Source organism: Musca autumnalis, unplaced genomic scaffold (genome assembly GCF_047663935.1).
Source record: "Musca autumnalis isolate F117 unplaced genomic scaffold, ASM4766393v1 scaffold_5, whole genome shotgun sequence".
In the NCBI taxonomy this organism is placed as follows: domain Eukaryota; kingdom Metazoa; phylum Arthropoda; class Insecta; order Diptera; family Muscidae; genus Musca; species Musca autumnalis.
In genome coordinates, this window is record NW_027412088.1 from 19,757,332 (window position 1) to 19,771,193 (window position 13,862).

The window sequence follows — 13,862 nt, forward strand, 5'->3', positions numbered from 1 at the left end:
ATTGTCCTCTTTGGTGGCTCCTAAAAATCTTTAAAAAATCCACGCCTATTGTCCTCTTTGGTGGCTCCTAAAAATCTTTAAAAAATCCACGCCTATTGTCCTCTTTGGTGGCTCCTAAAAATCTTTAAAAATCCACGCCTATTGTCCTCTTTGGTGGCTCCTAAAAATCTTTAAAAAATCCACGCCTATTGTCCTCTTTGGTGGCTCCTAAAAATCTTTAAAAAATCCACGCCTATTGTCCTCTTTGGTGGCTCCTAAAAATCTTTAAAAAATCCACGCCTATTGTCCTCTTTGGTGGCTCCTAAAAATCTTTAAAAAATCCACGCCTATTGTCCTCTTTGGTGGCTCCTAAAAATCTTTAAAAAATCCACGCCTATTGTCCTCTTTGGTGGCTCCTAAAAATCTTTAAAAAATCCACGCCTATTGTCCTCTTTGGTGGCTCCTAAAAATCTTTAAAAAATCCACGCCTATTGTCCTCTTTGGTGGCTCCTAAAAATCTTTAAAAAATCCACGCCTATTGTCCTCTTTGGTGGCTCCTAAAAATCTTTAAAAAATCCACGCCTATTGTCCTCTTTGGTGGCTCCTAAAAATCTTTAAAAAATCCACGCCTATTGTCCTCTTTGGTGGCTCCTAAAAATCTTTAAAAAATCCACGCCTATTGTCCTCTTTGGTGGCTCCTAAAAATCTTTAAAAAATCCACGCCTATTGTCCTCTTTGGTGGCTCCTAAAAATCTTTAAAAAATCCACGCCTATTGTCCTCTTTGGTGGCTCCTAAAAATCTTTAAAAAATCCACGCCTATTGTCCTCTTTGGTGGCTCCTAAAAATCTTTAAAAAATCCACGCCTATTGTCCTCTTTGGTGGCTCCTAAAAATCTTTAAAAAATCCACGCCTATTGTCCTCTTTGGTGGCTCCTAAAAATCTTTAAAAAATCCACGCCTATTGTCCTCTTTGGTGGCTCCTAAAAATCTTTAAAAAATCCACGCCTATTGTCCTCTTTGGTGGCTCCTAAAAATCTTTAAAAAATCCACGCCTATTGTCCTCTTTGGTGGCTCCTAAAAATCTTTAAAAAATCCACGCCTATTGTCCTCTTTGGTGGCTCCTAAAAATCTTTAAAAAATCCACGCCTATTGTCCTCTTTGGTGGCTCCTAAAAATCTTTAAAAAATCCACGCCTATTGTCCTCTTTGGTGGCTCCTAAAAATCTTTAAAAAATCCACGCCTATTGTCCTCTTTGGTGGCTCCTAAAAATCTTTAAAAAATCCACGCCTATTGTCCTCTTTGGTGGCTCCTAAAAATCTTTAAAAAATCCACGCCTATTGTCCTCTTTGGTGGCTCCTAAAAATCTTTAAAAAATCCACGCCTATTGTCCTCTTTGGTGGCTCCTAAAAATCTTTAAAAAATCCACGCCTATTGTCCTCTTTGGTGGCTCCTAAAAATCTTTAAAAAATCCACGCCTATTGTCCTCTTTGGTGGCTCCTAAAAATCTTTAAAAAATCCACGCCTATTGTCCTCTTTGGTGGCTCCTAAAAATCTTTAAAAAATCCACGCCTATTGTCCTCTTTGGTGGCTCCTAAAAATCTTTAAAAAATCCACGCCTATTGTCCTCTTTGGTGGCTCCTAAAAATCTTTAAAAAATCCACGCCTATTGTCCTCTTTGGTGGCTCCTAAAAATCTTTAAAAAATCCACGCCTATTGTCCTCTTTGGTGGCTCCTAAAAATCTTTAAAAAATCCACGCCTATTGTCCTCTTTGGTGGCTCCTAAAAATCTTTAAAAAATCCACGCCTATTGTCCTCTTTGGTGGCTCCTAAAAATCTTTAAAAAATCCACGCCTATTGTCCTCTTTGGTGGCTCCTAAAAATCTTTAAAAAATCCACGCCTATTGTCCTCTTTGGTGGCTCCTAAAAATCTTTAAAAAATCCACGCCTATTGTCCTCTTTGGTGGCTCCTAAAAATCTTTAAAAAATCCACGCCTATTGTCCTCTTTGGTGGCTCCTAAAAATCTTTAAAAAATCCACGCCTATTGTCCTCTTTGGTGGCTCCTAAAAATCTTTAAAAAATCCACGCCTATTGTCCTCTTTGGTGGCTCCTAAAAATCTTTAAAAAATCCACGCCTATTGTCCTCTTTGGTGGCTCCTAAAAATCTTTAAAAAATCCACGCCTATTGTCCTCTTTGGTGGCTCCTAAAAATCTTTAAAAAATCCACGCCTATTGTCCTCTTTGGTGGCTCCTAAAAATCTTTAAAAAATCCACGCCTATTGTCCTCTTTGGTGGCTCCTAAAAATCTTTAAAAAATCCACGCCTATTGTCCTCTTTGGTGGCTCCTAAAAATCTTTAAAAAATCCACGCCTATTGTCCTCTTTGGTGGCTCCTAAAAATCTTTAAAAAATCCACGCCTATTGTCCTCTTTGGTGGCTCCTAAAAATCTTTAAAAAATCCACGCCTATTGTCCTCTTTGGTGGCTCCTAAAAATCTTTAAAAAATCCACGCCTATTGTCCTCTTTGGTGGCTCCTAAAAATCTTTAAAAAATCCACGCCTATTGTCCTCTTTGGTGGCTCCTAAAAATCTTTAAAAAATCCACGCCTATTGTCCTCTTTGGTGGCTCCTAAAAATCTTTAAAAAATCCACGCCTATTGTCCTCTTTGGTGGCTCCTAAAAATCTTTAAAAAATCCACGCCTATTGTCCTCTTTGGTGGCTCCTAAAAATCTTTAAAAAATCCACGCCTATTGTCCTCTTTGGTGGCTCCTAAAAATCTTTAAAAAATCCACGCCTATTGTCCTCTTTGGTGGCTCCTAAAAATCTTTAAAAAATCCACGCCTATTGTCCTCTTTGGTGGCTCCTAAAAATCTTTAAAAAATCCACGCCTATTGTCCTCTTTGGTGGCTCCTAAAAATCTTTAAAAAATCCACGCCTATTGTCCTCTTTGGTGGCTCCTAAAAATCTTTAAAAAATCCACGCCTATTGTCCTCTTTGGTGGCTCCTAAAAATCTTTAAAAAATCCACGCCTATTGTCCTCTTTGGTGGCTCCTAAAAATCTTTAAAAAATCCACGCCTATTGTCCTCTTTGGTGGCTCCTAAAAATCTTTAAAAAATCCACGCCTATTGTCCTCTTTGGTGGCTCCTAAAAATCTTTAAAAAATCCACGCCTATTGTCCTCTTTGGTGGCTCCTAAAAATCTTTAAAAAATCCACGCCTATTGTCCTCTTTGGTGGCTCCTAAAAATCTTTAAAAAATCCACGCCTATTGTCCTCTTTGGTGGCTCCTAAAAATCTTTAAAAAATCCACGCCTATTGTCCTCTTTGGTGGCTCCTAAAAATCTTTAAAAAATCCACGCCTATTGTCCTCTTTGGTGGCTCCTAAAAATCTTTAAAAAATCCACGCCTATTGTCCTCTTTGGTGGCTCCTAAAAATCTTTAAAAAATCCACGCCTATTGTCCTCTTTGGTGGCTCCTAAAAATCTTTAAAAAATCCACGCCTATTGTCCTCTTTGGTGGCTCCTAAAAATCTTTAAAAAATCCACGCCTATTGTCCTCTTTGGTGGCTCCTAAAAATCTTTAAAAAATCCACGCCTATTGTCCTCTTTGGTGGCTCCTAAAAATCTTTAAAAAATCCACGCCTATTGTCCTCTTTGGTGGCTCCTAAAAATCTTTAAAAAATCCACGCCTATTGTCCTCTTTGGTGGCTCCTAAAAATCTTTAAAAAATCCACGCCTATTGTCCTCTTTGGTGGCTCCTAAAAATCTTTAAAAAATCCACGCCTATTGTCCTCTTTGGTGGCTCCTAAAAATCTTTAAAAAATCCACGCCTATTGTCCTCTTTGGTGGCTCCTAAAAATCTTTAAAAAATCCACGCCTATTGTCCTCTTTGGTGGCTCCTAAAAATCTTTAAAAAATCCACGCCTATTGTCCTCTTTGGTGGCTCCTAAAAATCTTTAAAAAATCCACGCCTATTGTCCTCTTTGGTGGCTCCTAAAAATCTTTAAAAAATCCACGCCTATTGTCCTCTTTGGTGGCTCCTAAAAATCTTTAAAAAATCCACGCCTATTGTCCTCTTTGGTGGCTCCTAAAAATCTTTAAAAAATCCACGCCTATTGTCCTCTTTGGTGGCTCCTAAAAATCTTTAAAAAATCCACGCCTATTGTCCTCTTTGGTGGCTCCTAAAAATCTTTAAAAAATCCACGCCTATTGTCCTCTTTGGTGGCTCCTAAAAATCTTTAAAAAATCCACGCCTATTGTCCTCTTTGGTGGCTCCTAAAAATCTTTAAAAAATCCACGCCTATTGTCCTCTTTGGTGGCTCCTAAAAATCTTTAAAAAATCCACGCCTATTGTCCTCTTTGGTGGCTCCTAAAAATCTTTAAAAAATCCACGCCTATTGTCCTCTTTGGTGGCTCCTAAAAATCTTTAAAAAATCCACGCCTATTGTCCTCTTTGGTGGCTCCTAAAAATCTTTAAAAAATCCACGCCTATTGTCCTCTTTGGTGGCTCCTAAAAATCTTTAAAAAATCCACGCCTATTGTCCTCTTTGGTGGCTCCTAAAAATCTTTAAAAAATCCACGCCTATTGTCCTCTTTGGTGGCTCCTAAAAATCTTTAAAAAATCCACGCCTATTGTCCTCTTTGGTGGCTCCTAAAAATCTTTAAAAAATCCACGCCTATTGTCCTCTTTGGTGGCTCCTAAAAATCTTTAAAAAATCCACGCCTATTGTCCTCTTTGGTGGCTCCTAAAAATCTTTAAAAAATCCACGCCTATTGTCCTCTTTGGTGGCTCCTAAAAATCTTTAAAAAATCCACGCCTATTGTCCTCTTTGGTGGCTCCTAAAAATCTTTAAAAAATCCACGCCTATTGTCCTCTTTGGTGGCTCCTAAAAATCTTTAAAAAATCCACGCCTATTGTCCTCTTTGGTGGCTCCTAAAAATCTTTAAAAAATCCACGCCTATTGTCCTCTTTGGTGGCTCCTAAAAATCTTTAAAAAATCCACGCCTATTGTCCTCTTTGGTGGCTCCTAAAAATCTTTAAAAAATCCACGCCTATTGTCCTCTTTGGTGGCTCCTAAAAATCTTTAAAAAATCCACGCCTATTGTCCTCTTTGGTGGCTCCTAAAAATCTTTAAAAAATCCACGCCTATTGTCCTCTTTGGTGGCTCCTAAAAATCTTTAAAAAATCCACGCCTATTGTCCTCTTTGGTGGCTCCTAAAAATCTTTAAAAAATCCACGCCTATTGTCCTCTTTGGTGGCTCCTAAAAATCTTTAAAAAATCCACGCCTATTGTCCTCTTTGGTGGCTCCTAAAAATCTTTAAAAAATCCACGCCTATTGTCCTCTTTGGTGGCTCCTAAAAATCTTTAAAAAATCCACGCCTATTGTCCTCTTTGGTGGCTCCTAAAAATCTTTAAAAAATCCACGCCTATTGTCCTCTTTGGTGGCTCCTAAAAATCTTTAAAAAATCCACGCCTATTGTCCTCTTTGGTGGCTCCTAAAAATCTTTAAAAAATCCACGCCTATTGTCCTCTTTGGTGGCTCCTAAAAATCTTTAAAAAATCCACGCCTATTGTCCTCTTTGGTGGCTCCTAAAAATCTTTAAAAAATCCACGCCTATTGTCCTCTTTGGTGGCTCCTAAAAATCTTTAAAAAATCCACGCCTATTGTCCTCTTTGGTGGCTCCTAAAAATCTTTAAAAAATCCACGCCTATTGTCCTCTTTGGTGGCTCCTAAAAATCTTTAAAAAATCCACGCCTATTGTCCTCTTTGGTGGCTCCTAAAAATCTTTAAAAAATCCACGCCTATTGTCCTCTTTGGTGGCTCCTAAAAATCTTTAAAAAATCCACGCCTATTGTCCTCTTTGGTGGCTCCTAAAAATCTTTAAAAAATCCACGCCTATTGTCCTCTTTGGTGGCTCCTAAAAATCTTTAAAAAATCCACGCCTATTGTCCTCTTTGGTGGCTCCTAAAAATCTTTAAAAAATCCACGCCTATTGTCCTCTTTGGTGGCTCCTAAAAATCTTTAAAAAATCCACGCCTATTGTCCTCTTTGGTGGCTCCTAAAAATCTTTAAAAAATCCACGCCTATTGTCCTCTTTGGTGGCTCCTAAAAATCTTTAAAAAATCCACGCCTATTGTCCTCTTTGGTGGCTCCTAAAAATCTTTAAAAAATCCACGCCTATTGTCCTCTTTGGTGGCTCCTAAAAATCTTTAAAAAATCCACGCCTATTGTCCTCTTTGGTGGCTCCTAAAAATCTTTAAAAAATCCACGCCTATTGTCCTCTTTGGTGGCTCCTAAAAATCTTTAAAAAATCCACGCCTATTGTCCTCTTTGGTGGCTCCTAAAAATCTTTAAAAAATCCACGCCTATTGTCCTCTTTGGTGGCTCCTAAAAATCTTTAAAAAATCCACGCCTATTGTCCTCTTTGGTGGCTCCTAAAAATCTTTAAAAAATCCACGCCTATTGTCCTCTTTGGTGGCTCCTAAAAATCTTTAAAAAATCCACGCCTATTGTCCTCTTTGGTGGCTCCTAAAAATCTTTAAAAAATCCACGCCTATTGTCCTCTTTGGTGGCTCCTAAAAATCTTTAAAAAATCCACGCCTATTGTCCTCTTTGGTGGCTCCTAAAAATCTTTAAAAAATCCACGCCTATTGTCCTCTTTGGTGGCTCCTAAAAATCTTTAAAAAATCCACGCCTATTGTCCTCTTTGGTGGCTCCTAAAAATCTTTAAAAAATCCACGCCTATTGTCCTCTTTGGTGGCTCCTAAAAATCTTTAAAAAATCCACGCCTATTGTCCTCTTTGGTGGCTCCTAAAAATCTTTAAAAAATCCACGCCTATTGTCCTCTTTGGTGGCTCCTAAAAATCTTTAAAAAATCCACGCCTATTGTCCTCTTTGGTGGCTCCTAAAAATCTTTAAAAAATCCACGCCTATTGTCCTCTTTGGTGGCTCCTAAAAATCTTTAAAAAATCCACGCCTATTGTCCTCTTTGGTGGCTCCTAAAAATCTTTAAAAAATCCACGCCTATTGTCCTCTTTGGTGGCTCCTAAAAATCTTTAAAAAATCCACGCCTATTGTCCTCTTTGGTGGCTCCTAAAAATCTTTAAAAAATCCACGCCTATTGTCCTCTTTGGTGGCTCCTAAAAATCTTTAAAAAATCCACGCCTATTGTCCTCTTTGGTGGCTCCTAAAAATCTTTAAAAAATCCACGCCTATTGTCCTCTTTGGTGGCTCCTAAAAATCTTTAAAAAATCCACGCCTATTGTCCTCTTTGGTGGCTCCTAAAAATCTTTAAAAAATCCACGCCTATTGTCCTCTTTGGTGGCTCCTAAAAATCTTTAAAAAATCCACGCCTATTGTCGTCTTTGGTGGCTCCTAAAAATCTTTAAAAAATCCACGCCTATTGTCCTCTTTGGTGGCTCCTAAAAATCTTTAAAAAATCCACGCCTATTGTCCTCTTTGGTGGCTCCTAAAAATCTTTAAAAAATCCACGCCTATTGTCCTCTTTGGTGGCTCCTAAAAATCTTTAAAAAATCCACGCCTATTGTCCTCTTTGGTGGCTCCTAAAAATCTTTAAAAAATCCACGCCTATTGTCCTCTTTGATGGCTCCTAAAAATCTTTAAAAAATCCACGCCTATTGTCCTCTTTGGTGGCTCCTAAAAATCTTTAAAAAATCCTAAAAATCTTTAAAAAAATCCACGCCTATTGTCCTCTTTGGTGGCTCCTAAAAATCTTTAAAAAATCCTAAAAATCTTTAAAAAATCCACGCCTATTGTCCTCTTTGGTGGCTCCTAAAAATCTTTAAAAAATCCACGCCTATTGTCCTCTTTGGAGGCTCCTAAAAATCTTTAAAAAATCCACGCCTATTGTCCTCTTTGGTGGCTCCTAAAAATCTTTAAAAAATCCACGCCTATTGTCCTCTTTGGTGGCTCCTAAAAATCATTAAAAAATCCACGCCAATTGTCCTCTTTGGTGGCTCCTAAAAATCTTTAAAAAATCCACGCCTATTGTCCTCTTTGGTGGCTCCTAAAAATCTTTAAAAAATCCACGCCTATTGTCCTCTTTGGTGGCTCCTAAAAATCATTAAAAAATCCACGCCAATTGTCCTCTTTGGTGGCTCCTAAAAATCTTTAAAAAATCCACGCCTATTGTCCTCTTTGGTGGCTCCTAAAAATCTTTAAAAAATCCACGCCTATTGTCCTCTTTGGTGGCTCCTAATAATCTTTAAAAAATCCACGCCTATTGTCCTCTTTGGTGGCTCCTAAAAATCTTTAAAAAATCTACGCCTATTGTCCTCTTTGGTGGCTCCTAAAAATCTTTAAAAAATCCACGCCTATTGTCCTCTTTGGTGGCTCCTAAAAATCTTTAAAAAATCCACGCCTATTGTTCTCTTTGGTGGCTCTTAAAAATCTTTAAAAAATCCACGCCTATTGTCCTCTTTGGTGGCTCCTAAAAATCTTTAAAAAATCCAAGCCTATTGTCCTCTTTGGTGGCTCCTAAAAATCTTTAAAAAATCCACGCCTATTGTCCTCTTTGGTGGCTCCTAAAAATCTTTAAAAAATCCAAGCCAATTGTCCTCTTTGGTGGCTCCTAAAAATCTTTAAAAAATCCACGCCTATTGTCCTCATTGGTGGCTCCTAAAAAGCTTTAAAAATCCACGCCTATTGTCCTCTTTGGTGGCTCCTAAAAATCTTTAAAAAATCCACGCCTATTGTCCTCTTTGGTGGCTCCTAAAAATCTTTAAAAAATCCACGCCTATTGTCCTCTTTGGTGGCTCCTAAAAATCTTTAAAAAATCCACGCCTATTGTCCTCTTTGGTGGCTCCTAAAAATCTTTAAAAAATCCACGCCAATTGTCCTCTTTGGTGGCTCCTAAAAATCTTTAAAAAATCCACGCCTATTGTCCTCTTTGGTGGCTCCTAAAAATCTTTAAAAAATCCACGCCTATTGTCCTCTTTGGTGGCTACTAAAAATCTTTAAAAAATCTGCGCCTATTGTCCTCTTTGGTGGCTCCTAAAAATCTTTAAAAAATCCACGCCTATTGTCCTCTTTGGTGGCTCCTAAAAATCTTTAAAAAATCCACGCCTATTGTCCTCTTTGGTGGCTCCTAAAAATCTTTAAAAAATCCACGCCTATTGTCCTCTTTGGTGGCTCCTAAAAATCTTTAAAAAATCCACGCCTATTGTCCTCTTTGGTGGCTCCTAAAAATCTTTAAAAAATCCAAGCCTATTGTCCTCTTTGGTGGCTCCTAAAAATCTTTAAAAATCCACGCCTATTGTCCTCTTTGGTGGCTCCTAAAAATCTTTAAAAATCCACGCGTATTGTCCACTTTGGTGACTCCTGAAAATCTTTAAAAATCCACGTGTATTGTCCTCTTTGGTGACTCCTAAAACTCTTTGAAAAATCTTTGAAAAATCCACGCCTATTGTCCTTTTTGGTGGCTCTTAAAACTCTTTAAAAATCCTCGCCATTCGTCCTCTTTGGTGGCTCCTAAAAATTTTTAAAAATCCACGCCTATTGTCCTCTTTGGTGGCTCCTAAAAATCTTTAAAAATCCACGCCTATTGTCCTCTTTGGTGGCTCCTAAAAATGTTTAAAAATCCACGCCGATTGTCCCCTTTGGTGGCTTCTAAAAATATTTGAAAAATCCAAGCCTATTGTCCTCTTTGGTGGCTCCTAAAACTCTTTAAAAAAAATCCACGCCTAGTGAACTTTTTGGTGGCTCCTAAAACTCTTCAAAAAATCCACACATACTGTCCACTTTGGTGGTCCCTAAAAATCTTTAAAATATCCACGCACATTGTCCTCTTTGGTGGCCCCTTAAAATCTTTAAAAAATCCACGCACATTGTCCTCTTTGGTGGCTCCTACAAATCTTTTAAAAATCTACGCCTATAATCCGTTTTCCTTTGGATTCTCCTTAAAAAATTATTTTTCTCTTGAACTTGAAGCGCAATATGTCAATAGCTGTTACCTTAAGACAATCATTCAGCAATTTATGGTGTGTCCGACTAAGCGAAAAAGTGCCTCTTTAATAACCTCAAATCAAATCTCCTCCGCAGTCCATGACATTTTTCATTTCTCTGAAATATAGTTTATCATTTATTAATGCTAAATTGTTGCGATACATTTTTGTATCTGCAAAACGAATTCAAACTCTAAATGAATGTTACATTGTCCTTAGATTTCACATAGCAAAGCATGTAAACCACCGATAGACAGCCATAGATACGTTTTCCATTTCCCATACCCGAACACACATGTGTCCATGGGTTTTTTGGTGCACTATTTGGCGGAGATAAATTCAAATTGACATTTTTCGGTTTTGCGAGAAAAAAATATTAATCGCAATTTTCGTCCCACTAAGATTTATACGGCGGCAGTGCCACAAAATCGCACGAGTCATTGTGATCTGCTTTTATTTTGCAAGGGGTTTATGTGCAAGCAAACAACCTCTCTATGACAATCGTTCGTTTGGAGAAAAAGTTGCGAATTGTAACAAAATTTTAACTGCTAAACGAGTGTTTTTTTGCAGTTAATCCGTTAAGGCTAACTCAGGCAAAATAACAACAACAAGAAAATATGCACGATCATAGTTAACATTAGGTCGGCGGCGGTGCCTGTCTGTGACTCTGACTGTTATTGTTGTTGCTGGTGTTTCCATTTCCAATCATTTCGCATAAATCACAATGCCTTGCTAGAGAAAAAAAACAGGGAATAACGTGACTAGGCCGTATTTGCATCATGTCTCACATATTCACGTGGCCGGTAAAATAGGCGGTTTTAATTAAATCGAAATATTTCGATATTTCCTTATCAAGATTTTGCATTACATTTCGTAAATATCGACTTGACTGTTTGGTAATTGATTCATGGGAAGGAACTTGTCCGGCAAAAATCGACAGTCATACTTTGCACACATCGAGAGGAGCAATTCTTGTTTCTTCACATGAAGGAGCGAAAGAAAATCAAAACGAGTAATTTAATGGAGATTTCATTTTAAATGGCAGCTGACACTTGGCGGTTAGTGGGTGTTGGATTGCAAGTTGTTAACCTGATAAAGCTTACTTTTTGTGTGATTTCAGCTGCATCTTTTGGAAAAATTTGAATAAAATAAAAAATATGAAATATAAATAGTTGTTGGCGTTTTTTATTGTTGGACTGCAGAATTTTACATCTTTGTGTTTATTTCAGCTTAAGTCCATATTTTGTTGTATTTTTTCTATAGAAAAAAGTGTCCTCAGGGACCTGACGACATTTTTTCTATAGAAAAAAGTGTCCTCAGGGACCTGACGACATTTTTTCTATAGAAAAAAGTGTCCTCAGGGACCTGACGACATTTTTTCTATAGAAAAAAGTGTCCTCAGGGACCTGACGACATTTTTTCTATAGAAAAAAGTGTCCTCAGGGACCTGACGACATTTTTTCTATAGAAAAAAGTGTCCTCAGGGACCTGACGACATTTTTTCTATAGAAAAAAGTGTCCTCAGGGACCTGACGACATTTTTTCTATAGAAAAAAGTGTCCTCAGGGACCTGACGACATTTTTTCTATAGAAAAAAGTGTCCTCAGGGACCTGACGACATTTTTTCTATAGAAAAAAGTGTCCTCAGGGACCTGACGACATTTTTTCTATAGAAAAAAGTGTCCTCAGGGACCTGACGACATTTTTTCTATAGAAAAAAGTGTCCTCAGGGACCTGACGACATTTTTTCTATAGAAAAAAGTGTCCTCAGGGACCTGACGAAATTTTTTCTATAGAAAAAAGTGTCCTCAGGGACCTGACGAAATTTTTTCTATAGAAAAAAGTGTCCTCAGGGACCTGACGAAATTTTTTCTATAGAAAAAAGTGTCCTCAGGGACCTGACGAAATTTTTTCTATAGAAAAAAGTGTCCTCAGGGACCTGACGAAATTTTTTCTATAGAAAAAAGTGTCCTCAGGGACCTGACGAAATTTTTTCTATAGAAAAAAGTGTCCTCAGGGACCTGACGAAATTTTTTCTATAGAAAAAAGTGTCCTCAGGGACCTGACGAAATTTTTTCTATAGAAAAAAGTGTCCTCAGGGACCTGACGAAATTTTTTCTATAGAAAAAAGTGTCCTCAGGGACCTGACGACATTTTTTCTATAGAAAAAAGTGTCCTCAGGGACCTGACGACATTTTTTCTATAGAAAAAAGTGTCCTCAGGGACCTGACGACATTTTTTCTATAGAAAAAAGTGTCCTCAGGGACCTGACGACATTTTTTCTATAGAAAAAAGTGTCCTCAGGGACCTGACGACATTTTTTCTATAGAAAAAAGTGTCCTCAGGGACCTGACGACATTTTTTCTATAGAAAAAAGTGTCCTCAGGGACCTGACGACATTTTTTCTATAGAAAAAAGTGTCCTCAGGGACCTGACGACATTTTTTCTATAGAAAAAAAGTGTCCTCAGGGACCTGACGACATTTTTTCTATAGAAAAAAAGTGTCCTCAGGGACCTGACGACATTTTTTCTATAGAAAAAAAGTGTCCTCAGGGACCTGACGACATTTTTTCTATAGAAAAAAAGTGTCCTCAGGGACCTGACGACATTTTTTCTATAGAAAAAAAGTGTCCTCAGGGACCTGACGACATTTTTTTCTATAGAAAAAAAGTGTCCTCAGGGACCTGACGACATTTTTTCTATAGAAAAAAAGTGTCCTCAGGGACCTGACGACATTTTTTCTATAGAAAAAAAGTGTCCTCAGGGACCTGACGACATTTTTTCTATAGAAAAAAAGTGTCCTCAGGGACCTGACGACATTTTTTCTATAGAAAAAAAGTGTCCTCAGGGACCTGACGACATTTTTTCTATAGAAAAAAAGTGTCCTCAGGGACCTGACGACATTTTTTCTATAGAAAAAAAGTGTCCTCAGGGACCTGACGACATTTTTTCTATAGAAAAAAAGTGTCCTCAGGGACCTGACGACATTTTTTCTATAGAAAAAAAGTGTCCTCAGGGACCTGACGACATTTTTTCTATAGAAAAAAAGTGTCCTCAGGGACCTGACGACATTTTTTCTATAGAAAAAAAGTGTCCTCAGGGACCTGACGACATTTTTTCTATAGAAAAAAAGTGTCCTCAGGGACCTGACGACATTTTTTCTATAGAAAAAAAGTGTCCTCAGGGACCTGACGACATTTTTTCTATAGAAAAAAAGTGTCCTCAGGGACCTGACGACATTTTTTCTATAGAAAAAAAGTGTCCTCAGGGACCTGACGACATTTTTTCTATAGAAAAAAAGTGTCCTCAGGGACCTGACGACATTTTTTCTATAGAAAAAAAGTGTCCTCAGGGACCTGACGACATTTTTTCTATAGAAAAAAAGTGTCCTCAGGGACCTGACGACATTTTTTCTATAGAAAAAAAGTGTCCTCAGGGACCTGACGACATTTTTTCTATAGAAAAAAAGTGTCCTCAGGGACCTGACGACATTTTTTCTATAGAAAAAAAGTGTCCTCAGGGACCTGACGACATTTTTTCTATAGAAAAAAAGTGTCCTCAGGGACCTGACGACATTTTTTCTATAGAAAAAAAGTGTCCTCAGGGACCTGACGACATTTTTTCTATAGAAAAAAAGTGTCCTCAGGGACCTGACGACATTTTTTCTATAGAAAAAAAGTGTCCTCAGGGACCTGACGACATTTTTTCTATAGAAAAAAAAGTGTCCTCAGGGACCTGACGACATTTTTTCTATAGAAAAAAAAGTGTCCTCAGGGACCTGACGACATTTTTTCTATAGAAAAAAAGTGTCCTCAGGGACCTGACGACATTTTTTCTATAAAAAAAAAGTGTCCTCAGGGACCTGACGACATTTTTTCTATAGAAAAAAAGTGTCCTCAGGGACCTGACGACATTTTTGCTAT